Source organism: Vicugna pacos, chromosome 6, assembly GCF_048564905.1.
Source record: "Vicugna pacos chromosome 6, VicPac4, whole genome shotgun sequence".
Lineage (NCBI taxonomy): Eukaryota > Metazoa > Chordata > Mammalia > Artiodactyla > Camelidae > Vicugna > Vicugna pacos.
Window position 1 is genome coordinate 91964110 of NC_132992.1, and position 27254 is coordinate 91991363.

At 34.5% G+C, this 27254-nt stretch overlaps 9 non-coding genes and 2 pseudogenes across 9 annotated transcripts; all 11 read left to right on the forward strand.

Annotated features, from left to right (window-relative positions):
- Positions 1 to 5926: 5926 nt before the first annotated feature.
- Positions 5927 to 5998, forward strand: LOC116281088 (small nucleolar RNA SNORD113/SNORD114 family). Its single transcript, XR_004190545.1, has one exon. It is a non-coding gene; the product is annotated as a small nucleolar RNA SNORD113/SNORD114 family (small nucleolar RNA).
- A 4440-nt stretch (positions 5999 to 10438) lies between these two features.
- On the forward strand, positions 10439 to 10510 carry LOC116281081 (small nucleolar RNA SNORD113/SNORD114 family). The gene has a single exon (XR_004190539.1). It is a non-coding gene; the product is annotated as a small nucleolar RNA SNORD113/SNORD114 family (small nucleolar RNA).
- A 3747-nt stretch (positions 10511 to 14257) lies between these two features.
- On the forward strand, positions 14258 to 14332 carry LOC116281074 (small nucleolar RNA SNORD113/SNORD114 family). Its single transcript, XR_004190533.1, has one exon. It is a non-coding gene; the product is annotated as a small nucleolar RNA SNORD113/SNORD114 family (small nucleolar RNA).
- Positions 14333 to 16343: 2011 nt separating this feature from the next.
- Positions 16344 to 16418, forward strand: LOC116281067 (small nucleolar RNA SNORD113/SNORD114 family). Its single transcript, XR_004190529.1, has one exon. It is a non-coding gene; the product is annotated as a small nucleolar RNA SNORD113/SNORD114 family (small nucleolar RNA).
- A 2246-nt stretch (positions 16419 to 18664) lies between these two features.
- Positions 18665 to 18725, forward strand: LOC116281096 (small nucleolar RNA SNORD113/SNORD114 family; annotated as a pseudogene).
- Positions 18726 to 21193: 2468 nt separating this feature from the next.
- LOC116281073 (small nucleolar RNA SNORD113/SNORD114 family) lies at positions 21194 to 21266 on the forward strand. The gene has a single exon (XR_004190532.1). It is a non-coding gene; the product is annotated as a small nucleolar RNA SNORD113/SNORD114 family (small nucleolar RNA).
- Positions 21267 to 22886: 1620 nt separating this feature from the next.
- Positions 22887 to 22958, forward strand: LOC116281140 (small nucleolar RNA SNORD113/SNORD114 family). Its single transcript, XR_004190588.1, has one exon. It is a non-coding gene; the product is annotated as a small nucleolar RNA SNORD113/SNORD114 family (small nucleolar RNA).
- A 1208-nt stretch (positions 22959 to 24166) lies between these two features.
- On the forward strand, positions 24167 to 24241 carry LOC116281147 (small nucleolar RNA SNORD113/SNORD114 family). Its single transcript, XR_004190595.1, has one exon. It is a non-coding gene; the product is annotated as a small nucleolar RNA SNORD113/SNORD114 family (small nucleolar RNA).
- Positions 24242 to 25153: 912 nt separating this feature from the next.
- On the forward strand, positions 25154 to 25219 carry LOC116281072 (small nucleolar RNA SNORD113/SNORD114 family; annotated as a pseudogene).
- A 656-nt stretch (positions 25220 to 25875) lies between these two features.
- LOC116281143 (small nucleolar RNA SNORD113/SNORD114 family) lies at positions 25876 to 25950 on the forward strand. The gene has a single exon (XR_004190591.1). It is a non-coding gene; the product is annotated as a small nucleolar RNA SNORD113/SNORD114 family (small nucleolar RNA).
- Positions 25951 to 26858: 908 nt separating this feature from the next.
- On the forward strand, positions 26859 to 26933 carry LOC116281141 (small nucleolar RNA SNORD113/SNORD114 family). Its single transcript, XR_004190589.1, has one exon. It is a non-coding gene; the product is annotated as a small nucleolar RNA SNORD113/SNORD114 family (small nucleolar RNA).
- Positions 26934 to 27254: the final 321 nt, after the last annotated feature.

Below are 27254 nucleotides of genomic sequence, written 5' to 3' on the forward strand. Positions count from 1 at the left end.
TAATAAATAAGGAGGGCCATCCTTGGGCAGTAATGAGATTATTAAATGACCCACGTTTACAATTAATCTAATACTGCAAGACTAACTTCCATTAAAAATGTCTTACTCTAGGCTCTTTCTTTTGAAAGTCTGCATTTTCACCAAATGAACATACTACATGTCATCTAATCATTATCAAATGCTAAAGATCCTGGCGTTTACAAACTCTGTGGGTAAGGAGAGAAATGAGTGGTGTAAGTAACAGAGTTTATATTCTTGGGGTTGGGAGGTTGGTTGATGGATGTTGCTTAAATTTTTCAAAGTAGCAAATGGGTATATTAATAAAGAAAACGAAATAACACCACCGCGGACCAGAAGTGGGATTTACGATTAATTTGATTTAGCACTCCTAAAGTCCAATAAAGAAAAAGATGCAGGTGTTTCTTCATTTCTAGAGCTTCACATTGTGTTTTATGTTTGCATTGCAATTCATTTAAGTACTCTTCCATTAATAAAGATTTAGGCTATTAAATTTTTGAGGGAGGAGCACATAAGAAGATGGACAAAATTTTTGGTGTTTCAGTTGTGGAGTAAGTTGTGGGCACCTTGGTTATTCATTGCATCATCTTTAAAACTAAAAAAATTTTTTTTTTAATTTTTGGGAGAAGTAATTAGGTTTATTTATATATTTGTAGATGACAGTACTGGGGATTGAACCAGGACCTCATGCATAGTGAGCACATACTCTAACACTGAGCTATACCCTTCCCCTTCATTGATAGTCTTCAAATGAAAAAGGGTCAGGCATGGACCACTGGAACTGATACGAAGCAAGGATGCTGATTAATTTATATGTGCAAAAAGCACATACATATTGCAAAAAAAGTCCTTGTCTATTAGCACTGTGGGAAATGGGCATATAGACAGTTACTAGTGATATTCAAGGATGTTGTTCTTGGGCTTTTGGATTCATGAAAATTGATTGTATTATTATTATCATGAGTGAATCAAGGAATAAAGCAATTAAACAAAACCTAAATAAAGGAAGAAGATGCTCAGTATTGACCAATGCTAAGTATTCTGAGATGTAGGAATCAAAGATTTTGATTAAGCTTTGTAACTTCGAGATTCATTAGGAAAAAAAAATCTATTTACTTCCTTTGTGGAAGAAGGGCTTACAGCAAAAGTCAGTAGTCAAAGATGTGATCCTTGAGCTTCAGTTCTTAATGTCTGTAAAATGTATCTTAAGTGAAGCAATGCAAGAATAAAGAAGCATAAATGAATGGTGACCAATGATGCAAATTTGCAGTGAAACAAGGATTATTATTAAATGCATTATTTCCTGAAGCACAGAGTGTCATAACTGAAATAGATCAAGTCTCTCTTAACTGTTTTCCATGGAGGAAAAACTGATTCTGTCCCAGGAGATTGCATGTTGTTGTTTTGGATTTGTGTCTAGTAGTTGGTTGTTGATTTATTTAGAAAAGGAACTAATCATTTAAATTAAAAATAATTGTTTAAGTCCCTAATTGGAAAAAGGTCAAGCATGGACTAATACCGAGACTACGATAGAGTGTATGATTGAATCAATTCTGTTCACTGACTTTTATTTGTAAAACAAAAAAGGATCTAACAGGTTATATCTGTGGACAGTGAGCATATGGACACATTTGTATTTGTCAGTGTTCTTGTCCAGGGCCTTGGCTTGCATTCATTTTGGATGTATTGTTAAAAGTTAATGAGTGAGTGAGTGAGGGAAGGTATAGCTCAGTGGTAGAGCACATGCTTAGCATGCACGAGGCCCTGAGTTCAATCCCCAGTGCCTGCATTAAAAATAAATAAATTAAAAAGCTGATTACCTCCTCCCCTCCAAAAGAAATAATCAATAAAATCTTTAAAAAAATTTAATAAATGAGTGAGTTCATATTTTGGTCAATTATTTAAAAGAAGGTAGAACATGGGTTGGTGAGGAGCAGGTGTCACGAAACAATGATTCCATATTTTAGATGGAAATAAAAGAAATCTAGACTTACCCCACTTTGGACAAAGTGCGTATCAGCCGTTGCATGAAATGGTATTTCAGTTTGGATACTGGTAGGTTTTACTCTTTTTCTTTAAAATATGAATAAATGATCAAATTATTCTTAGAGTAGGTCAATGCAAGATAAACATGAGTGAGTCACTAAGTGTATAAATTAGGGTAAATCTTGGACCAATATTTCATGTTACACTCTAAGCAATGCATGAATATGGTCCCTTAAAAAAAGTGAGGCTGTGAACTGTGTGGTTGGGGAGTTTATAGATATAGTAGTACTAGTTACATTAACTATTTTTATGTTAGGTGGTAGATTTAACAGCATTCGCTACATTACTTAAAAATTAAGCAGTAAACAAGTGACTACATAAAAGGTCAACAATGAGAATGTGATTGTAACCAAGGTTTATGATTAATCTAGTACCTCATGACTCAAGTTCATTAAAAAGTTAAATTTATGCTGTTCCTAACTTTATAAAATGTGCATTTTACTTCACAGAACGAAAGCATTATAGCTGATTTAATTAATTAACAGTAATAGAGATTTTAGTCTTTACCTCTGTTGGTAAGAGCCTAGAGAACGTGGTTGATAAGAGTCAAAATTCATGTCCTTGGTGAAGGTGATTTGTTCATCATCACATTATGTCAGAGGAATAAGTAATAAATACATAAATAAAAATCAAAGGATGCCATGCAGGGACACCAATAATGGTAATTAACCAAATTATACAATTAATCCAATTATGGGCAACTGAAGTTCATTAAAAAGATGGAGGGCTTTTATTCATCTTCAGAGTTTTTAATATTATACTTTATTTTGTCCCATGGTTAAATTAAACCTTTCCTCAGTGATAAAGATCTAGGTCATAACTCCTTGAACGGGGAGTAGGTAGGAAGAGAGATGATAATATTGATGTCCTCATTGTGAGAGATGATGGTGGTTTGTTGATCATTGTATTGTATTAGTTATTTATTGCTGTGTAACAGATTACCCTACAGCTTAGTGGCTTAAAGCAACAATAAATATTTGTTCCTATCACAGTTTCAATGGGCAGGAACCCAGGAGAGGCTGGGAGGGCAGTTTTGGCTTAGAGTCTCTTGTGAGGTTTCCGTCAAGATGCCAGGTAAAGTTGCAGTCATGTGAAGGCTTGGGCTGGAGGCTGTTGCCACGGCTCCCTCCCATGGCAAGGAAGTTGGTGCTCGTTGCTGGGAGGCCAGAATTTCTCCCTACACGGACCCCTCCTCAGAACTGCCCGAGTATGCTTACAGCATGACAGCTGACTTCCTCTAGAGCAATCAGTCCGAGAGAGAAGGGTTTTTAATACAAACCTCAGTGTATTTATCACTTAGACTCAGAAGTCATTCATCATCGCTTCCTCTGTGTTCTACTGATCATAGAGGCCAGACATGATTTAATTGGGGTGGAGACTACACAGCCATGAATACCAGGAGTCATGGATCAATGGGTGCCATCTTGGAGGCTAGCTACCACATGGACAGTCTTTAAAACATGCAAAAATTAAATAAAAGAAGGGCAAGCACGGACAAAGTATAAATATGGGATTGATGTAAAGCAAGGGAACTGATAACCTATATGTGTAAATCTCAGATCTGCTGCCAAAAAGATGTTGTCTCTTACAGTTTTATGGAAACACGAACCTATAAATACAGCTTAGTAATATTCTAAGGTGTTTTTAGGTTTTCTGATTTTTATATATTGACTTTATTGTTGTGAATGACTTAATGATAAAATCAGTAAACAAAGGTATGCATGAATGGAGAAGGTGCCAAGTTTGAACCAGTGAGTATCTGTGGTGTCTGAAAGAATGATTTTGATTAAACCCTATAACTCTTGAGACCTAGTTAATGCCTACTTAGTAAATTCACTTACAGTAAGAAGTTAGTAATAGTCAGGATTTTGTGTTTAGACTATTAAGTTCCATTGATTTGGATTGTATTACTGTAAGTGAATTAGTAATTGAATAAATAAATAAATATATATATTATATTTATATATATATATAAATGAAGACAAGGACAGCCCTGTGTGGCCCAATTATGAGAGTGTGTAATGTCTTTATTATTATTAATACATTTCTGAAGCGCTCGATTCCAACATGAACTGATCAAGTCTAATACCTATTTGGTAGTTGCAAATAGAGATAAGCACCTGGAAATCAGTGTTGTTCTGCACGATTTGGGAAGTGCTGGTTGCTTATTGAAAATGAGAAAACATGATCTAGTTGGTTATGCCTGGGAGTAACGAGCATATGAACAGCTCTTAATACCATTCACGTTTCTGATCCAGTTTTTTTGTTCATGGGTATTGATGATATTAGGAGTGAATGTGTAAAGACATCCATCTTTCAACCAATTATTTTGAAGACAGTAAAGCAAGATTTCTCAACCTTGCACTGTTGATATTTGGGGCTGGATAATTCATCGTTGTGGGAGACTGTCCTGTATATTGTAGGATGTTTAGTAACTTCACTGACTTCTACTAACCAGATGCCAACATTGACCTCTCTCTCCCAGGTGTGACAATCAGAAATATCTCAACATTGGCAAATGTCCTCTGGGGGCAGTACTGCCCCCATTGGGAACCATGGTGGGTAAAGCCAGGAGAAACATGTAATAAAAAAACAACGTGACTCATTTGTCCTGTTGCATCTTACTGATACTCAAAGAAACAAACAAACTGGGCTCTTCCCACTTTAGCTCAGGTTCATGTGTATGGTTGCTATAATTGTGTCACAATTTGAGTTGTTGGTGGCTCAGTCACATTATGTTTACTCTGGAAAAACAGATACTCATTTTACTCATGAGTACAAAAGTAAGTGAATAAATAAAACAATGAATGAATAAATCAATACATGAAGGAGGGGCTAGCATGGACTGTTGTGAAAATGCGCCATGAAAAAGTATTTAAATTCATCCAATCCTGCACATGTGACATCTGTTTTTAGGGAGAATGTTGTGGATGTTTACCACGCTGGGAGAGAGGGCATTGAGGGCTACTTGTAATAGTTGTTTTATCTTCTTGAGTTGAGTGTTAGGTAAGTCAGTAAGTAATGTGCTAGGCCATTCTTGGGCCATTGGTTAAGATGTGGTGTGAATCAAAGTTTATGACTGATCTGATACAGGTTTACTAATATTCCTTAAAATATCTTAATGTAAACTCAGATTCTTTTTAAAAATATGCTTTATTTGACACAGTGGATCAGCTACACTTGACTTAATTATTCTCGATTGGTGCAAATCTTGGCTGTCCTTTCTGTGGGTAAAAAGTCTTGAAACAGATCTAAGTAATAATCAAAGTTCATGTTCTTGATTTGGGGGCTTTGTTCATGTTTATTTTAGAGAAGTAAATAAAAAACACCATGCATTGACCAACGATAGAAGTGTAGTATGAAAAAAAAACCCCCGAAATTAGGTAACTCCAGTTCAACACTAGTTTGGCTGTTAAAGGAAATAAGATGGAGGACATTTTCGTCACTTTCAGAGTTAATGACTCTTCCACTTTAGTTTTTGCACCACAGCTAATTTAGATTTCCTGAAGTGAGCTAGGCTGTTGACTCTTTAACAGGAGCACGTAAGAAGATGGTTAATATTGTCAGGGTTCCTGGTGTGGGATAAGATGTTGGGTTCATGGTCATTTGTTGCACCATATTTAAACTAGGGACAGATTAAATGAAAAGGAGTAAGCATGGATCAGCGACAAGTACAGGATTTCTAAGAAGCAAGGAAGTTAATGAGTCCCTGTGTGTGACACTGAGATTCATTTGTTGACCTTAGCAATTTCAAGGTTCTTAATTTTGGAATTTTTGTGTGTTGATTTTGTTATTGTTAGTGAATCAATGAATGAACCAATAAATAAAGCTGCAGATGAATGAATAATAAGAGTGCCAAGCATAGACCAATGATGAGTATCCTGGGGTGTCTGAATCTGGAATTTTGATTAAGCCTTATAGCTCTGAGATCTATTAGAAAAAGAAAATTACCCTATTATCTCTGTGGGAAGTGATCGTATAGCAGAAGTGAGGAAGTGTCAGTTCTTGTTCTTGGTCTGTTGAGATTCTTGAGTATAGATTATATTTTAAGTAAATCAGTGTGTGAATAAAATACGTAAATGAATGAAGACAAGGAAGGCCTTGAATGGGCCAATTATGAGAGTATATAATTAAATAAGGAACAAGATAATACAATTTGGAAGTGCTGAGTTAATATAAATAGATCAAGGCTGATAAAATTAAACAGATCGAGTCTCAACACTTTTTGGGTGAGGAACATAAAACACAACTGTATGTAAGAGTCAATGTTGTAGTTGATGGGGAGCAGATTTTTTTTTTTGAAGATGTTCCTCCTTTTCTTCAAGTCTGTATCTTTGGGGGGCAGTTTTAGGTTCATGGCAAAATTAAGTGGATCATACAGAGATTTCCCGTAATCCCCCTGGCTCTACACACATACATCCTCCATCCCACACTAGAGAGGTACATTTATTATAACTGATAACTCTTCACTGACGCATCATTATCACCCAAAGTTGACATCAGGGTTCACTCTTGGTTGTAAATTCAGTGGCTTTGGACACGTGTGTAATGACATATATCCACCATTATTGTATCATACAGGATATTTTACTGCCCTAAAATCCTGTCCCGTCCCCTCTCTTCCCTCTAACCTCTGGCAGCCTCTCCATTTACTGTCACTCTAGTTTTGCCTTTTTCAGAATCTAATAGGGTTGTAATTATACAATATGTGGCCATTTCGTATTGTCTTTTTTTTTTTTAACTTAGTTATATATTTAAAGTTCCTCATGCCCTTTCATGGCTTTGATAGCTCATTTCTTTTTGTGCTGAATAATCTTCCATTGTTTGGATGTAACCCAGTTCATTTATCCATTCACCTATTGAAAGATGTCTTAATTGCTTCCAAGTTTTCACAATTATGAATAAAGCAGCTGTAAACATCCATGTGCAGGTTTTTGTACGGATGTAAGTTTTCAGCTCCTTTGGGTAAATACCAAGGAGTGCAATTTCTGTATCATATGGTAAGAATAGGTTTAGTTTTGTAAGAAGCTGCCTAACACCTATTCTAAAAGGTGTGTAGTGGTATTTCATTGTTTTAATTTGCATTTCCCTCATGACACATGATGTGAGCATCTTTTCATATGCTTATTTGCCATCTGTGTATTTTTGGTGAGGCGTCTGTTAAGGTCTTTGACTCATTTTTTAATCAAGTTATTTTCTTAATGTTGATTTTAAGGAGTCTTTGTTTTGGATAACAGTCATTTATCAGACATGTCTTTTGCAAGTACTTTTTTTCTTAGTCTGTGCATTATATTTTGTTCTCTGGAAAATTTCTTTGCATCCATGTTCATCTTTCCCGCTTTTTGATTTTTGTAATTTGAGTACCCGAAGTCTACTCTCTTAGCAAATTTCCCGCATACAGTATGATATTATTAACAACAGTTACCATGTTGTACATTAGATTTCAAGAACTTATCCATCTTACATAACAAAAATTTTGTACTTTTGACCAACATTTTTCTATTTCCTCTCCCTCCCTGCTCCCGGTAACCACTTTCCTAGTCTCTGCTTCTGTGAATTCAACTTTTTTTAGATTCCACATGTGAGATCAGCATTTTTCTTTCTCTGTCTGACTTAGTTCACTTAGCATCGTGTCCTCCATGCTGTTGCAAAGGACAAGATCTCCTTTTATAAGTCTGAATAATATTCCACTGTATATATACCACAATTTATTTAGCCATTCACCTGTCAACAAATACTCAGGTCTTCATTTTAAAATTTTTTAGTATTCTTAATTGAGGTATAATCAGTTTACAATGTTGTATCAGTTTCTGGTGTACAGCACAGTGCTTCAGTCATACATGCACATACATGTATTCATTTTCATGTTGTTTTTCACCATAAGCTACTACAAGATGTTGAATATACTTCCCTGTGCTGTACAGTATAAACTTGTTTATCTGTTTTATAAATACCAATCAGTATCTGCAAATCTCAGACTCCCAGTTTATCCCTTCCTGTATGCATTTAATGCTATAAATTTCCCTCTAAGCACTGTTTTTGCTGGTGTTTTTTTTTTGTTTGTTTGTTTGTTTGTTTCTGAAATAGGAAACATTAACGTGAATGGATAATTGATTGTCTCATTGAATGACAAGCAGTTATGGACACATGTGGACAATATTTCATATAAGAAAGATTAGGATTGATTGGGTTGTGTTCGTTAAGTTTTATTAATAAACCAAACATGATCCAATCAGTTATGGCTGTGACTAGGACACATGTTTGTATCATTCAGGATTCATTTCTACTGTCTTTGCACTCACAGGTATTGTTGTATTATAACTGAGTGAATGTGTAAAATCCCATCTTTGTTCTTTAAAATAAGGGAAAGTGCAGATCATTGGAGACCATGTTTTATGAGACAATGAAAATTATTAATTTGAGTTTTTGCTAATGATGTTTATAGAAAGAAAAAATTCCTACTCTATTCTCATTTTTGATAAGGGACATATAGTTCACTGTGTATAATAGTATTTCTGTTCTGTGTTACTGGCTGGTTTACCATTTTGACTTTTTTCATATGAGTAATTAAGTGAACAAGTGAATATATAAATGAACATGTGAAATAGAATCAAGCGTGAGTCATTACTGAGACTGGAAAAAGGGTTTTTTTTTATAGGATTATGCATGCTCTTCTTTTTTAATTAAAGAGTTGTTGATGTATAATACATGAATTACATATGTACAATATAATGAACCACAGTTCTTGAAGGTTATACTCCATTTATAGTTATTATAAATTACTTGCTATATTCCCCACGTCATACAACATATCCTTGTAGTTTGTACCTCTTAATCCCCTCCCCCACATTGCCCCTCCCCCTTTCCTCTTCCCACTGGTAACCACCAGTTTGTTCTCTGTATTTGTGTCTTCTTTTTTGTTATAGTCACTAGTTTGTTGTATTTTGCAGATTCCACATATAAATGATATGCAGTCTTTATCTTTCTTTCTGACTTATTTCACTTAGTATAATGCCCTTCATATCCATTCATGTTGCTGCACATGGCAAAATTTCATTCTTTTTAATGGCTGAGTAGTATTCCATTGTGTATCTGTGTGTGTGTGTGTGTGTGTGTATCACATCTTTTTTATCTGTTCATCTGTTGATGGATATTTCAGTTGCTTCCATATCTTGGCTATTGTAAATAATGCTGCTGTGACCACTGGGGTGCACGGATCTTTTTGAATTTCAGTCATTGTGGTTTTGATTTGCATTTCCCTGATAATTAGTGATGTTGAGCACCTTTTCATGTTCCTGTTGGCCATCTGCATTTCCTCTTTGGAAAAATGCCGATTTAGTTCTTCTGCCCAGTTTTTAATCAGGTTGTTTGCTTTTTTGATGTTGAGTTGTATAAGGTGTTTATGTATGTTGGATATTAACCCTTTATTGGATTTAAGTGTAGCCTAATAAGGATTTAAATCTATCCAATTCTGCAAAAGTAGCATCCATTAAAATTATCTTTTATTCTGTTAAAACTGTTAAAATATAAAGATACTTTGATAAATATCATTCTTATGTGGTGGATTCAACATTGGCTATTACATTATCTAAAAGTAAAAGTAAAATACTGGATTAATTAAAAAGGACCAATGTTTATAGCTACCTATTTCCACATAATTAACATATGTTTAAAATCGAGTTTAATTCTCCCTTTTCCTCTGCAGAATTACCACAGGACAGCACACTTATTCATTTTCTAAGAAAAAAAACCTTGGCAGTTAGCTCTGTGGGTTAAAAACATAAGACAAATACGTAAGTAAGCCTTGAAGTCCCCATCCTTGGTTAGGATGACTTGCTCACAAGTATTTAGTAGTATTTCAGAAGAATCAATGTGTATAAAGGAAATAATTATACAAAATATGGACCAATGATGGGAATATGTTATAAATCAAAAATTGTGCTTAATCTATTTCAGCACAACTGACATGATTAAAAAAAGATGGCAGTCATTCCATTCATTTTTAGGACTATTTAATGTTGTGTTTTATTTTCCACTGCAAATGACTTAAACATTTCCAAATTGGTTTAATACTGGCTGATAACTGTTTGTGCGGCAGCCCACAGCATATGTTAGAGAAGTGACTAAAGATGGTGGTTTTAACACTTTTCATTGAACCATCTTTAAAACGTGGGCAAATTAAATGAAAGAAAGCCACAGAAGGACCAGTGGTGAATGTGGATTGGGTATGACATTTGGATGTTAACTAATCACACATGTTCTCTGAGGTCCATTATAAAAGGAGACCTTGTTCCTGGAATTTTAGGATTGTATTGTTATTCATGGGTCAATTAATAAGTAAATGAATAAAGGTACAAAGGAAGAAAAACGTGTCTGGATCGATGATGAGTACCATGGGGTATCTGAAGGAGTTTTGATGAAACTCATACGGAATTCTGAGGTCCATTACAGAGACACGTAGTAAAATTATTCCCTCTGGGAAATGAGTGCATGGTTCCTTGCACTTTTGTGGTTGCTGGGGATGGCCTGTATCTTTATTATACATTTGACCCATAAGTAAATAAAGTGTTTCAATGAATGAAGGAAAGAGAGTAAGTCATGTACCTGTTATTAGGGAATGTAATGAAACATGGATTATTCATATCTAACTGAGACTCTGACTCCCAATAAATTAATAGTAGAGGATTTTACTCCTTTGGAGTGGAGTGTATGGTCATTTGTATGTAACAGTCAGTTTTTGTTCCGTGTTGGTGGTGGGCTGCTGACGGGTTGTTGTTAAGGAAATGGAAATACATTTACTCATGCAAATAGTTGTTTAAATCACCACATAACTGAGAGCCAAACAGAGACCAAGGATGAGAATGTTTTCTATGACACTTCTAATGGAGCCAATCTTTTTTTCACTGATTTTTTTAGTAGAACAAAAAAGAAGCAAGTCTTTTATTCTCAATAGCAATGACTGTTGATTGACATAAATTTTGTTCAGTGTTTTTGTCTCGTGGATAAGATCACAGGTACTGATATGTTTGTATAAGGGAAAGAAAGTATACTTTTATGTCTCAGTATGTTTTTAAAAAGTCAGCAAACCGCAGACGAATTGGAAACACATGTTTTGATACGAGGCTACTGATTCATCTTGTTTTCCGAGGCAGATGTTTGAGGAAAAATTCTAATCTCTTTTATTTTTGAAAGTTACACCTGAACCTTCCCAAGTTCCAGTAATTTGGTTCTGGTTTGATGTTTAACCATTTTGAGTTGTCTTTAGAAAAGTGAGGAAATGGTATTATTATTTCTTCAATAATAAAAATAAATCAGTAAGTGAATGAATCCACAAATCCATACAGTGGAGGATTGATGAGACCGTACCATGAAAGAAACATGTCTAATTCTGCACAAATAAGTCCCGTAAGACGAAGACCTTGGCTCTCTCTATGTGGGTAGCAAGTAAACTCAGATGTCTCAGATAATAGTTTTTTTTATTTTGTTTTGGGCAGTGAATTCAATGGTATTCATATTATTTAATAGTAAAATTTAAGTAAATAAATAAGAGTGCCATTCTTAGGAAAATGATGAGAATGTGATGTGGGGTAGGATTTATGGTTAATCTAGTCTTCCTGACAAATTTTAGTTCTAAAAAGCTAACTATCTTTATTCTTTTGAATAATAGACCTTTTTTTTTTCCTTTAGAGAATGAACACCCCACAGCTGATTTAATCATTCTTTACTGGTGAAGACCCTGGCTATTATGTCTGGGACTAAGGAGCTTTATAAAGACTGAAGTAAGGAAATATCACTGTTGGTGTCTAAGCTTAGACAGGGGTTATGCAAGGAAGCCCACTGGATTATTTTGATACAATTGTTAAATAATATATGAAATTCAGTAATGCCAATTATGAGCCCATGATTGAAATGTGTCATGAACTAAAACTTATGATTAATTCAACTCAGCCCAGCTAGGGACCTTCCTAAAGTGATGGAGGCATTTTGCGTATTTTCAGAGCGGTTTACCTTCCTGTTTAGTACTCTAGCCACCTTTGCTTAATACGTTTCTTCACTGATAGAGATCTCAGTTGTTGACTCTTGGAGACTTTGGAAGATGGCAGATGTCATTTTTGTCAATTGTGGGCTAAGATGATAGGTCTATGGTGGTCGATTACACCAGCTTTAAAAAAGGACAAGTCAAGTGAAAGAGGAGCCGGTGAACACCGATCACAAGTAAGGGGTTGATGTGAAGCAAGTGCACTGATTAATCCTACGTGTAAAACAGAGCTTCATGGTGAAAGGTGATTGAGTCTGTTGGCTCTGTGTGAACAGGGGCAATGAACAGATCTTGGTTGTATTTGAGGCTTTTGTTCTCAGTTTTGTGTCACCAAAGGTTGTCAGTTGTAGAATTGTTTCCCGTGAATCCATGCATGAATAAATCATTTCAAGGAGGCATAAATGGGTAAAGAAATAGAAAGCCATGCCTGGATTAGATGAGTATTGGTGGAGGTATCTTAGTAACTTTGATGAAGCCCTCTTAACTCTGAGGTCCATTATGGAAAAGAGAACCAGTCAGTAGCCTGTCGAAATTAGTAGTAGAGGTCGGGAAAATTCAATACACTTGCTCCTAGGCTTCTGTGGTTCATGGATGTGGATGGTATTATTTCAGTTGAATCAATGCATGAATAAAGAAAGAAATATGTATCTGGAGAACTGAGAGACCTACTCATGAACAATTAGTAGAGTGCAATAAAAGTAGTATTTTAAGTTGAAATATAGTCAGTTTACAATGTTATGTTAATTTCTGGTGTACAGCATAGTGATTCAGTTATACATACATACATATACATGTATGTACATTCCTTTTCATAGTCTTTTTTATTATAGGCTATCAGAAGCTATTGAATATAGTTCCCTGTGCTGTACAGGAAGACCTTGCTGTTTATCTATCTTATATATAGTGGTTAGTGTCTGGAAATCCCAAACTCCTAATTTATGCCTCCCTCTTCCCCCACCATGTCCCCCTGGTAACCACAATTTTGTTTTCTATGTGAGTCTGTTTTTGTTTTGTAAATAAGTTCGTTTGTGTCGTTCAGAATCAGTGTTAGTATTAATACAGTCCTGAGGTAAAAATGAGCAGGTTTAGTCTGCAGCCCTCTTTCACATGGAGCATAATAGTATCGCTGGTCAAAGAGGCAACGTTTTGAGTTTTTGTGGTTTGCTGTTTTTTTTTTTTTTAATTAAGAGAAGGAAAAGTGTTTGCCTCAGTCAGTAATCCATTAAATAACCATGTACTTAGTAGCCGTTTATAGAGGTGGAACTTGTAATCGTTATGAGCCCTAGTCTTCTGCCAGCTGGTAGGCTTACTTGTGTTTCTTACATTATTTATAACTCAGAATTCAATACTACATTAGTAACAACTTACATTTTTGAGACAAAGTTTATTGTTTTTTTAGTTCTGCCTGGCTAACAGCTATTAAAAAATCGAAATCTAGTCTAAATCTGCTTTTTTCCTCCCCAGAGTGAACACAGGACAGCTGATTTAATCACTTAATAAAGAATTGTTATCGTGACCAAGCAGCATAAAGACTAACAAAAGTAAGTCCCTTGGTTCACATTCTTTGTTTGAAGAGTTTATTCATGAGTATTGGCTGAAGAATTTCAAAGTAATAATTGTGTACTGCATACATGGAATATATGAGACACTTCAAGCAGGGACCAATGATGGGAATGTGTTATAAAGTAAGAATTATGTTTAATCTAAATCTGCACAACTCAGGTAATTTTAAAAGAGGATAGAAGTTACTTAATTTATTCTCAGAGCAGTTTAATATTCTTCTGTATTTTCTACCATGGTTGATTTAACTATCGGCCTATGGGTAGAGGGGCTGATAGCTCTTGGGGGCAGCCCAGAGGTGATTGCAAATGGTGGTTTCATTATCTTTCATTGAGCCATCTCTGACATATAGATGAATTAAATAGAAGAGGACCACCCAGGAAGCAGTGCTGAATGTGGGTTGGATACAAAGCAGGGGTATTAACCCATCCACATGTGCAGCTTTGTGTTCCATTACAAAAGAAATCTCTCTAATTAGCTCTATAGGACAAGAGCTTAAATTTCAAGGATCTTGTTTTTGGAATTTTGTGCTTGTATTATTATTATTTGTGAATCAGAAAATTAATCAATAAGTGAAAAGAAAATTTCCCAGCATAGACCAGTGATGAATGTTATGGGGTTTCTGAAACAAGAATTTTGATTAAACCTATCTGCAAATCTGAAGTCCATAACAAAGAGACATCTCATTATTCTCTTTGTGGGAAATGAGCCTACAGTGCCTTATTCTCAGGCTTTTGTGGTTTGGGGTACCAATTGCATTATTATCATAAAATTAGCCTAGGAATAAAGAAATATATCAATGAATAAAGCATAAGAGAGATGTATGTGCAATATTTTCTAAGGCAGGGAATGAAGTACGGATAATTATTAAAACAATTTTGAGATTCTTAGTCCCAATAAATGAATAGTCAAGGCTCTCATCACTCTTGCAAGGAACATATGGTCATCCGCACACAGACTCGATGTTTTTGTTTTGTGCTGAGGCGGTTTGCCAATCGATCATTTTATTAAGGAAAGAGAAATACATTTACATAAATAGTTGATTGAATAAACTCTGTAATTGAGAGGGAGAGCATGGAACAATGATGAGACTCTTTTATACAACCACATTTGTGATTAATTCAGTCTTTTTATGCAAGTGTATGTAAGCAAACAAACATTAAAGGAATCAGTTTGCTATTCTTTTAGGTAATGACATGAGAACGAATATAAATATTATTCAAGGTACTTATCCCATGTGAGTGAATCACATGTATTGGAGCATAATTATAAGGGAACAAATGTATACATTTATATCTCAATCAGTTTTTCTAAAAAGTCAGTCAAAAATGTATCAATGGGAAGCATGCAATTGGATGTAAAGATCATGATTCATCATGTTTTACACAATTGGTATTCATGAGATGATAGAGTTCGAGGCCTTTCCAGTGCTGCACATAGATAATAGTGTTTCATCTCTGTTTTGGTGGTTGCTTAAACTTTTTGGAATTATTTTTAGAAAAACAAAGGGATGGTCTTATTATCCGATAAGTAATAGATAAAACAATTAGTAAGTGAATTAACGAATACAGTGAGTAGTGCCAGACTTAGACCATTGGTCAGATTGTGCCATCAGTTGAATCCCCCATGTATCCAATTCCACACAAATGTTCAACGAAAAAGACGATTTGGGCTCTTAACCTTTGTGGGTAGTAAATAGAGTGACATATTCCTAATAATTATAATTTTTTCTGTTAGCTGCTAGACTCAGTGGTGTTCATTATATTATTTAAAATTTAAAAGAAATTGCACAAGTTCTCTCTGTCTTTCCAGATGTTGAGAATAGGATGCAAACCAGGGATTATGACTACCTGATTATTGATTATTTAAAATGGCTAAATGTAGATTGCTTCTTGTTCGAATTTGCTTCTTGCTCCCCAGAATGAACACACTCTACCAGATTTGATTATTAGCTCATGATGAAGAGCTTGACTTTTACCTCTTTGGATGAAGAGAGAAGAGATCAATGTAAGTGATCATCAAAGTTCATGTTCTTGCTTCGAGGCTTGGTCATGGGTATTCACTGAGATGTTTGGAAGGAATAAATGACTGCCTACATAAGTAATTCAAAGGTGGTCATGCATTGGCCAATGATTAAAAGGGGTTAAGAATTCCCAATTATGATTAATCCATTTTAGCATGACTGAATTTATTAGGGCAAAAATGATCAAAGGCATTTCAGTCATTTGCAGTGAATTTTAATATTTCATTTAATTTTTGTACCACAGTGGATCTGAACACACTTCTATTGATATTGTTATAGTCTGAGCTTATGAGGAGGAGAGTGTAAGAAATTGGAAAATTTTACCTTTTTCTTAGTTGTGATATAAAATGGATGTTCGTTGTACTATCTTTAAAACATGGATATTAAATAGAAGCAGCCAAAGCGTGGATGAATGACTAACATGGAATAGATATGATGCAAGGAAATGGATTAATTCGTATCTGCCATGCTGAGGTGCATTGCACAAAGAGAGCTACTTCTCTAGCTCTGTAGGCAGTGAACTTCCACAGACAGAGTCATATCTTCAAGGATCTTGGTTTTATTTTCCAAATTCATGGACATGGACTGTGTTATTGTTAATGAATCAATGAATAAGTCAGGAACAACATATTAGACAAAGGCACAGAGTACCAAGTCTGGATCGATGATGAGTATGCGTGGGGCATCTGAATAATATTTTGATTAAACCCAGTCTGTAACTCTGAGGTCCATCACGTCTTTGGGAAATGTGCTTACAGAGGAAGTCAGGAATATTCAAGCATTGTGTTCTTGACCTTTTGTTGTTCATGAATATGGATTGTATTATTATAAGTAAATCAATGCATGAATAAATAAAGTATACATAAAGAGGATGGCTACACCTTATCCAGTTATGAAAGGAGCTAATGAACCAAGACTTATTATTAATACATTTCTGAAATTTGGAGTTCAAATAAAATCAACTAAGGCTGCTCCTCCTTTAGGAGCATGTGGGCAGATATATATGAGCATCAATGTCATTCTCGGTTGGTGGCGAGTTTCTGGTTGTATGTCTTATTTTAAGAATATTTATATAATTGCATAATAATACGTAATATAATTAATATATTCTGTAACAATATAATACACCATGATAAACACATTAGCATGAATATTTTAATATATAGTAATTTGATATAATCAACAATGAAAAATAAAATACAAATGATTGGATAGTTGAAACATAGAAAAAGCCTCAGCATGAGTATTGTGAATGTAATAATTATGAATCCACTTGTGTTTATTTTTATCTTGAAAAAGCAAATGCGTTTTATTTATGATTTTTGTGAGTAATAAGTAAATGGATAGATTTAGTGTCTCTCAGCATTTTTATCAAGTGCCCTTAGGGCTCATCAATATTGGTACTATTATTATAAATGACTAAAAAAGTAATTTCATATCTCAATCTATTATTTAGATGAGTATAAACCATTGGCCAGTGAGGAGCACATGAAGTATCTGAAGTGTGATTAGTCCTGTTTTACTCCCTTGACGTCCACTTCAGTGCAAAGGCCCAGGCCCCCGCTTCTTTCGGGGAGGATCATGCAGACTCCACTCTCTAAACATGTCCTGCTATCACATTCAAATAGTTAAAAATAAAATTTAGTTCCTTGGTAACACTAGCCATATTTCAAGCCATATGTTGCCACTGGCTACCATTTTGGGCAGTGCCAATAGAGAATATTTCCATCACTGCAGAAAATTCCATTAGTGAGGAAAGCTGCCTGCAATAGTATTTAGTAGTGAGTAGCAGATGGCTCAATCGTTTTGTAGTTTCTTCAGAAAAAAAAAGAGTAGGTAATTAAATTGTCCTTAGAGTTACTAAGTAAATGAGTAAATAAATTAATAAACGCATGAGTTAAAATATACAATATGGCCCACTGGTCAGATTGTCTTGTGAAACAAGAATTTAAATTCATCACATTTGGCACAAGTTTCCCCAATTAAAAAATTATCTGGTCTTTTGCTATTTGGTAGCAATATGTAGACAAATATTAATAATAGTTATATTTCTTCTTACATTGCATGATTAATTAAAAAGTCTTCATATAAAAGATAGAATGGTCTTCATTATTTTATTTGACACTAAAAATTAAGTCAATAGATGAAAAGGATACCACTGTTGAATTGATGATGAAAATGGGACGCAAACTGATGCTTATGATTAATCTAGTAATGTGAAACTAGCTTCTATTTTTAGAAATTCTAAATTTACACTTTTCATTCTTTTGAAAATCTGTCTCTTACTTCTGAATGAACACTCCACATTGGATTCAGTCATCGTCCAATGATGAAGATCTTGGCTGTTACTTCTATGAGTCAGGAGCAATGTGAGTACCAAAGTTAATTTTCTTGGTTTGTATGGTTTATTTATGTGTGATCACTGAGGTAGTTCACTAGAACAAAAGGCTATATATATAAACACAAAACCCGAGAACATTAAATATGGACCAATACTCTTGTGGGTCAAGGAGTAGAACTAGCATATTTCAGCACATCTCAGATTCATTAAAAAAAAAAGATGGAAGGCATTTAATTAACTTTCAGAACTGTTTGCTATTCCTTGTTACTTCCGCACCACAGTTGGTTTAAGCATTTCTATATTGGTAGAAATCCAGGCTGTTAACGGGTTTAGAGGAAGCTCTTAAAAGGTGGAACATATTGTGTGAATTTGAGATGTAGGATCCCAGTGTGGTGTTTAGACATTCACTACGCCATGTGTAAACTTGGACAAATTAAATGAATATGGCCCAATCATGGGTCATCTTTTGTGTTGATATTGATACCCAGCCAGGTTACACTTAGATCTAGTCTGAAAGCTCCTTCAGAATTCAGTCTGGAGACAGATAGCCTAATTATATTAAGGATCCTGTTCTGGGGAATATGTGATTCATGGGAAAATGAAGGTATAAATTAATGAAGAAAAAGAATGCCAAGCCTGGACCAATGATGAGATTGGAGGGTGTCTGAATCAATGAGGTCTGTAACAATGAGGTCCATCGTTAAAAAGTGGCCTCCTTTTTTTTTCTTTATGGAAATCAGTTTACAGCAGAAGTTCAGAATATTCAGGTATCTTGATCACAGGCCTACACACTTCAGAGGTACAGATTGATTTTATAAGTAAATCAAAGCATGAATAAATGTAAAAATGGCTAAATATAAAGAAAGCTTGGCATAGACCAATTGTGAGAGTGTGTAATGAAACATAGATTACTATACGTTTCTATAGCACTGAATTCCAGCACAATATACTCACAAAGGCTGTTGCCCCTTTTTGGAAGGAGTGTGTAGACAGATGTGTGTAAGATTCAGTACTGTTTGATGTAGGTACTTGTTTGCTGGTGGTTATTTTTATTTAGAGAAGGGACAAATTACATAAATAAATTCTAATTAAATAATTATTTAATTGAAAAATGAATAAGCGTAGTTCATCTTGAGAATTTGCTGTATGAAAAGTTATTATTAATCTAACGTTGTTCACTGAATTTTATTAAAAACAATACAAAGCAGGGGAGAGGGTGTAGCTCAGTGGTAGAGCACATGCTTAGCATGCACGAGGTCCTGGTTCAATCCCCAGTACCTCCATTGAAAATAAATAAACCTAATTACCTCCCCTCATCAAAAAATAACAAAATAATATAATAATAAATAACATATTGAACAATAAAAAACATCTGGTTCTTAAATCTCTGTGGATAATGTAATAGACATATGGAGACAATAAATATCATTCAAGTTGCCGTCTTATGTTATGTAATTCCCAGATATTGATGTATTTTACATATGAATAGATAAGTCCTAATCACAGTCAATAGTTTAAAAGAGGGCAGGGGAGGGAGGGTATAGCTCAAGCGGTAGAGCTCATGCTTAGCATGCACGAGGTCGTGGGTTCAATCCCCAGCACCTCCTTCAAATATGAATAAATAAACCCAATTACCTACGCCCCCATAAAGAAAAAAGAGAGAGAGAAAAAAAGTAAATATATATACTGTGTTAGATATTCTTTAAAATAAATAAAATAAAAGGGGGCATAAGAAGCAGGAATAATGACTGATCTTCATAGTACTGATCCTCTCTTCCTACGTTAGGTGTAACCATATAAATGCTTGGGCACCCAGGGCATTTCTAATCCGGGTTGTTCGTGGGTTTATCATTGTGTGTGTGTGTGTGTATTTGAATGTACGAGCAAATAATCCATGAATAATGCCATAAATGAATAAATAAAATAATGAACAATTGAATTAATATATGAGTAGAGTCAGGCTTAGACTTTGGTGATACTATGCTATGAATCACAAATTTTAATTTCATCAGTTTCTATATAAATTGAGTCCCTTAAAAATTATTATCTAGGCTCTTGCCTATGTGAGTAGGGGGTCTATAGGCAGATATGAGCAATAGTCTTAGTTCTTATTTTTGAGTGATGAACTCAACAGTGTTCATTGTATTATTGAAAATTAATTGATAAGTCAAGTGATAAAAAGAAGTGTTTTCTTGGGTCAGTGATGAAAGTGAGACCTGAATCAAATTCATGCTTAACCTAGTACCACAAGACTACTGTCCTTTAAAGCAGTCTAAATTTGGACTGTTCGTCCTTTTGAATATTGGCATTTGACTCCACAGAATGAAGACTGTGGCTGATTTAATGTCTGTTCTGAGGAAGATCTTGGCTGTTACCTTTGTGGGTAAGGATCCTAATGACAAAAGCAAAAAAAAAAAAAATGTCAGAAGATCTTGTCAAAAGATCTTGGGCTTAAAAAAAAAAAGATCTTGGGCTTAATTTCTCATTAGTGTTCATTGAATAGTTTAGATGAGGCCATCCATAGACCAATGATATGAATGTGTCAGGAATCAAAGATTATGGTAATACAATTCAGTATAATTGTGTTAAAAATAAGACAGAAGACATTTTATTCATTTTCAAGGCTGATTCATAATCCCCCTTATTTTTGCTCGGCCTTTGATTTACACATTTATCTGGTACTACAATCTAGGGCTCCGCTGCCCATGTGGTTGCCCCAGTCATGTTTGGCCATTTAAATTTAAAATAATGAACGTTAACGGAGTTTTAAATTCAGTTCCTCAGTTGCCCTAGCCACATTTCAGGGACTTCGTAGCTACCTGTGGCGGGTGGCCGTTGTGCTGGAGAGTGTGGTCACAGCACATTCGCATCATCGTGCACAGCCCTGTGCGACAGCTCCTCGCCCGTAGGAAGATGGAAGAGAGTTGCATTGTGATCCATGCATTGATCCATGCATTCTCTCTGAGGGCCACTGCAAAAGGAGATCTCATCTACTGAGAGAAGGTCTAGTTTATGGAAAAGAGCTTATAGACAGATCTTGATCATATCCAAGGATCTTGTTCTTGTTTTTTTTTTTTAACTCATGGATATTGATGTTATTACTGTTAGTGGGTGAATGAATGGATCACTAAACAAAAGTATCAGTGGACGAAAAGATCGCTTAGCCTGGATCGATGATGAGTACCCTGGGGTGTCTGAAATCGAGGACTGTGATTAAACCCTGTAACTCTGAGGTCCATTACAAAGAGATTCCCCCCTCTTTTTAGATCTCTGGGAAATGAGCTTGTTTTAGAACTTAAAAGTATTCAAGGGTTTGTTTTTTGGCTTGGGTTTCTGAGTATTGTGTTTTCAGTAAATCAATGCATGAATAAATCAAAACATAAATAAATAAAGACAAAATGGTTAATTCTTCATCCAAAAATGGGGGAATGTAATGTAATATATGAAATATAAAAATCGTTATTAATACATTTCTGGAGCACTGAGTTCCAGTAAAATAAATTGATTAAAGCTGACCCTTCTGGGTAAAGAGCATTTAGATAAATGGATATAAAAGCTCATGTTGTTTTTCTGGGTCGGGTTGTTGGTTTTTGTTTTATTAAGAGAAGGGCAAAACATTTACTTAAACTAATTGTTGATTAAATAACTACATAATTGAGAGAGGGTGTGTACATGGACCTGTACTGAGAATGTGTCACAGGACCAGTTATGATTAATCTAATGATCTTCACTATTTTTTAATTAAAAAAAACAAGAAAAACTGTCTGATCTTTTTTCCTGTGCCCAGTGAGCACATGGGCAGGCATTAATATTGTCATATTTCTGTGGAGTCACAAATATTAATATTATAAACGAATAAAAGAATAAGTTAGTGTTTTAATTAGTTACTTGAAAGAAAGCAAAGCACGAACCAATGAGGACCACGTGTTTCTGAAACAAGGAACATGATTGCTCTCCAGATAAAAGAAACAGAGATAGGTTCTTAAGTTTTGGAATGGTTAATATATTTAGATAGGATTTCTCTTACCGGCTTGTTGGTGCAATTTCCTTAAAAAAATAGAAGAGAAAATGACTCCATGTATAACTATATACATACATACATATATAAAGATGGAAGAAACATGGCTAATTGCTTGAGAATGTGTTCGAATCTAAGATTCAGATTAACCCAATTCTTTCCAAGCAAGATTCATTTAGAAAGAAACTATAGCTCTTTCCTGACTGGGTAGGGGGCAGATAAACAGATACGTGTAATAGTCATGTTCTTATTTTTTTGTCTAGTGTTGGTTTCAAAGATTTTCATTGTATTAATTAAATTTAATACTGGATTCAATCAGTCAATCAATCTGCCATTCAGAGTTTTAATATACAATAGGCACTAAGGTTTGTTCCTAATCATTACTTGAACTCAACGAGAAAAAATCTGAATGTAGGCTGTCCTGTCCACCTACATATCTATCTATCTATCTATCTAATCTAATCTGTCTGTTAATATTTGCTTTGTACTCTACAGAATGGATGCACAATGATTTAATTAAGAACTGTTGAAAGTTATGTAAGTAACAGTCAAAGTAATTGCTTCTGGTTTGGTGGTTTGTCATGGGTGTTAACTCCATTATTGAAGGGGAATAAATGACTACATATACAAATTAAATTCATAGAGGTCATGTGTGGACCAATTCAACACATCTGTGGTCAATTAAGGAGAAAAAAGACCATTTTATTTGTTTTGACAGTTAATTATTCAATTAATCAATCAATTAATTAATGTACAATGTGTTATTCAGTTTTAGTTTTGAGTCACAGTTGATTTAAACCTCCGTCTATAAAGACATGGTTTTCTTTATGAGGACCAATCCTGGACCAATGATGAAGACTGGTGGAGTATGAGTCATGGATGATGAATACTTGTCTGGAACTCTGAGGTCCAACCCAGTAAGAAATCTAGTCTACACCATCTGTTAGAAATTGTCCTATGGACAGATGTTAGGAATATTCAAGAATATATTGTTAGTTTTTGTGTTTATGGAATTTGATTCTATTATTGTAGGTGGATCAGTGAAAAATTAATCAATCAGTATAGGTGATCCTTGAACAATGGTAACCCCATGTAGTCAAAAATCCTTGTACTCCTATCTCTGCCCAAAAAACAAAGGAACTGACTAATGACTCACCCAAGGGCAGGAAGTTGATACCAGTTTGGATAGAATCAGGACACAAGCCCTGGTTCTTTTGATTCCACATGATGTGGTCTCTATTCGAACACAAACTTTTTTCCACACTTCGTTAATTTAAGGATCCTTAAAATGGAAATACAGGTACTATATTTATTGAAAAAAATTTGTGTATAAATGGACCCTTGTAGTTCAAACCCATGTTGTTCAGGGGTCAACTGTATATGAATAAAGAGGGTGAAGCATTGCCCAATTATGAAAATATATTACTAGAAATGCTCTTGATGCATATTAAAAATGCCAACGTCCATTAAGAAATAAATGCCTTAAAGGTATTACCTCTTTGGCTAAGGATGTTATGTACACTATAAATAATGGCCCATGCTTTTGTTTGGTCAATGTCTAGTTCAATATTGTTTGTTTTCTCAAGAAAAAGAGTAACAAAATTTAATACATACTAATATGACTAATAAAATGAAAGGAGGAAAGCAAGGATAAATGGAAAGAATATTTCAACCTTTTTATCATTTGTTCTGCTTTTCACCCTCAGAATGGGTGTTCCCCATCGATTTAAGTATCTTCTAGAGTCATGTGCTCTCTGGTTGCCTCTGCGTGTTAGGAACATAGGACCGGTGTGAGTAGACTCAAAATCTTCATCTTGATTTCGGTAGTTTTTAAAGGCTATTCACTGTATTGTTAAAGAATCTAGGAAGATCAACCATGGCCCAGCAATAAATGTGACAATGCCATGAACATTATGTTGATTCATCAACATTTGCAAAATTAAGAATGATTAATGAAAGAGGTATAATCATTGTGGTAAATGATTCTATAGATAGCTATTAAGGAACTTAAAGATTGTGTTCTTAAGTGTTTGTGATTTGTAGTCATTTATTTAATTATTAGTGAAATGGATTAATCCATAAACAAATGTAGAAATTAATTTAGAAGAAGAGAGCCAATTCTGGAGCAATGATGACAACTGGTGTCGTATGAGTCATGGATGATGAATTCTCCATGTCTAGAATTCTGAGGTCCAGCATTAAAAAGAAATCTAGCTTATTGCCTCTGTCAGAAATGATCCTAAAGACAGAGTTAGGACTTATTTAGTAAGGATCTTGTTGGGGTCTTTGTGTTTATGGATTTTGATTCCATTATAATAAATAAACCAATAAATGAATCAATGTATAGTTGTAGGTAAATAAAGATGAGTAGGGTGAGGCATCGTCCAATTAGGAAGAAATGTAGTAAGGCAAGAGATAATACTAATCAACACTGAAACACTGAGTCAGTTAAGAAATAACTGGTTCAGGGGTATTCTAGCTAAGATTGTTATAGGTAATATAAGTAATGGTCAATATTCTTGTTCTGGCTTAGTGCAAAGTTCAATTTTGTTTGTTTTCTTAGGAAAAAGTTGTATATTACTCCCAATTAATATGTGAGATAATTCTGAATAATGAAGTGTAGATTCACAAGAATCAGGAGGGAAAATATCTCAATCGCATTATCATCTGCTCTGCTCTTTGTTTTTTAGAATGGGCCCAATCAATCTGATTTAAGCATATGCTTTGGTCAGCAACCTCTGAAATTTCCTGTACATGGAAACCAATGTAATAGTCAATGTTCTCATCTTACTGTGGGTGTTTTTTTTAGGGTACTCTGAAATATTCAAAACATATTCAATATAAGAAAAATACTAACCATGGTTCAGAGATTAAATTGAAAATGCATGAAACATCATGTTGATTAATCTATGTTTGGAATAGTGAGGGTGATTAATGAAAGATGTGTATTCAATTAGGCAATTGTTCTAAAGACAAATGGTAAAGAAACCAAAGGCTCTTGTCTTTGTTCTTTTGTGATTCAGAGATATTTATTTAATTACTATTAGTAAATTGATGAATTAATCACTAAACAGAAGTAGGTGGGGTGAGGAAAAAATGGCCCAAACCTGGACCAGTGATGCCTACTGGTGGCGTATATGATGAATACTATGTGTGTGGAAGCCTCAGGTCCAGCACATAACAAAATCTAGTCTGTTTCCTCCCTTGTAAATCATCCTATGGCTTGATGTTAAGAATATATAAAGATATTGTTCTTCTAATTTGGGATTCATAAATTTCTATATTATCCAAATAAATGGATTAATGATAGAACCAATAAATGAAATATAACTAAATAAAAAGATGAATGAAACCTTATTAACTATGGGTATATGTGGTGAAGCAAGAAATACTATTAATATAAATTGAAGAAACTGATGCATATTATGAAATAAATGGACCAATGTAGTTATCTCTTTTTCTAAAGATTGTATCTTTATACTTATATTTATGCTTATATGTGTATAAATTATGAAAAATAATGAATATCTTTGTGACTGAGTAAATGAAATGAGAAAAACAAGGACCAGTTTAGAGAAGGTCTCAATTTTTCCTGTCATCTCTGCTCTGTACTTCTCAGAATGGACGCACAGTAGTGGATTTAAGCATCTTGCCTGGTCACGTGATCAATGTGAGTAATAATACAGTGAGCAAATTTATGTCTTTGAAAGCTTTTTCTCTCTCTCAGATATTCACCGTATTGTTAAAAGTGTGAAATGTAATTAATATTAGTAATAAGAATTAATCAATGCACTTACGCAGATGAGAAGAAAAAGAGGCCTGCCTATATATGGACCAGTGATGATGACTGATGGCATATGAGTTATAGATGATGAATACTATGTGTCTGAAACTCTGAGGTCCCATAAAAAAGGAAATATAATCGGTTGCCTCCAGTTGATCTGATGTTATAGACAAATATTAGGAAAGTAAAAGGACAGCTTTCTTGGTTTGTCTTTCTGAATTTTGATTTTACTGTTAAAAATGGCTTAAAGAAATAATGTATAAGTATAAATAAGTTAAGAAGAGAGTGAAGCGTGTTCACTCTTCATAAATGTGGTGAGACAATAAAAACTGTTAACACTGATTAAAACATACTGAAGCTCATTAAGAGCTGTAAATGGTTCAAATGTCTAACTTCTGTGGCTGAGAATGATATAGACCATGAGCAACGGTCAAAGTTCTTACTCTATGGTAGTGTCAGGTTTGATGTTGTTAATTTTTTTAGAGAATAATAATAAATATAACTCAAATTTACTATGTTCTCAATGACTGACTAGATGAAGGTGGAGTGTGGGTCAATACAGAGTATCTCAATGTTGTGATTCTCTGCCCTGCTTTGTATGCCCCAGAATGGCTATGCCTGAACCTGTGCAAGCATTTGACTATGATCAGGAGCGCCTGCGTGTGAGAGCATGCAGGCCAATGTGAGTGAGAGAGTCCTCTCTTGGTGTAGGTGGTTTGTAGAGGAAATTCAGTGGAATATTAAAAATTGTTAAAATATGTTCAAAGAAGGCCAAACAGGGATCAATGATAAATATGGAATTGACATGAAAAATGTTGTTGATGAATCAGTATTTGCGGTGATGAGGGTGATTATTGAAATAAGTATATTCAATGAGGCAAAAGATTCTGTAGGCAAAAGTAAAAGATACATAGGGATCTTGTCCTTGAGTTTTTGATTCACAGATAATTTATTTTGTTATTATTAATGAATTAATAAGATAATCAGTAAACAAATGTGGTTGAGAATATAGAGGAAGAGGCTGAACCTTGGACCGATGATGATGACTGATGGCATATGAGTCATATACGATGAATACTATGTGTCTGAAACTCTGAGGTCCAGCAAAAGAATTCTAGTCCATTCACTCTGTTGGAAGTATTCCTATAGACAGATGTCAGGAAAGCATAAGGATCTTGTTTTACTCTTTGTGGCTTATGAATTTTTAAAAATATTATTATAAAAATGTTAGTGGCAGAATAAATAAATCTATAAATGAGTAAAAATAGGAGGGCTATGTATTGTCCATTGGTTAAATAAGTAGTAAAGCGAATATATTTGTTAGAATGGATAATTAAGAGATCGAGTGCATTATACATTTTCAAGTAAGGATGATGTAGACAGTGATAAGTAATAGTTATTGATCTGAGTCTGTTGCAAGGTTGA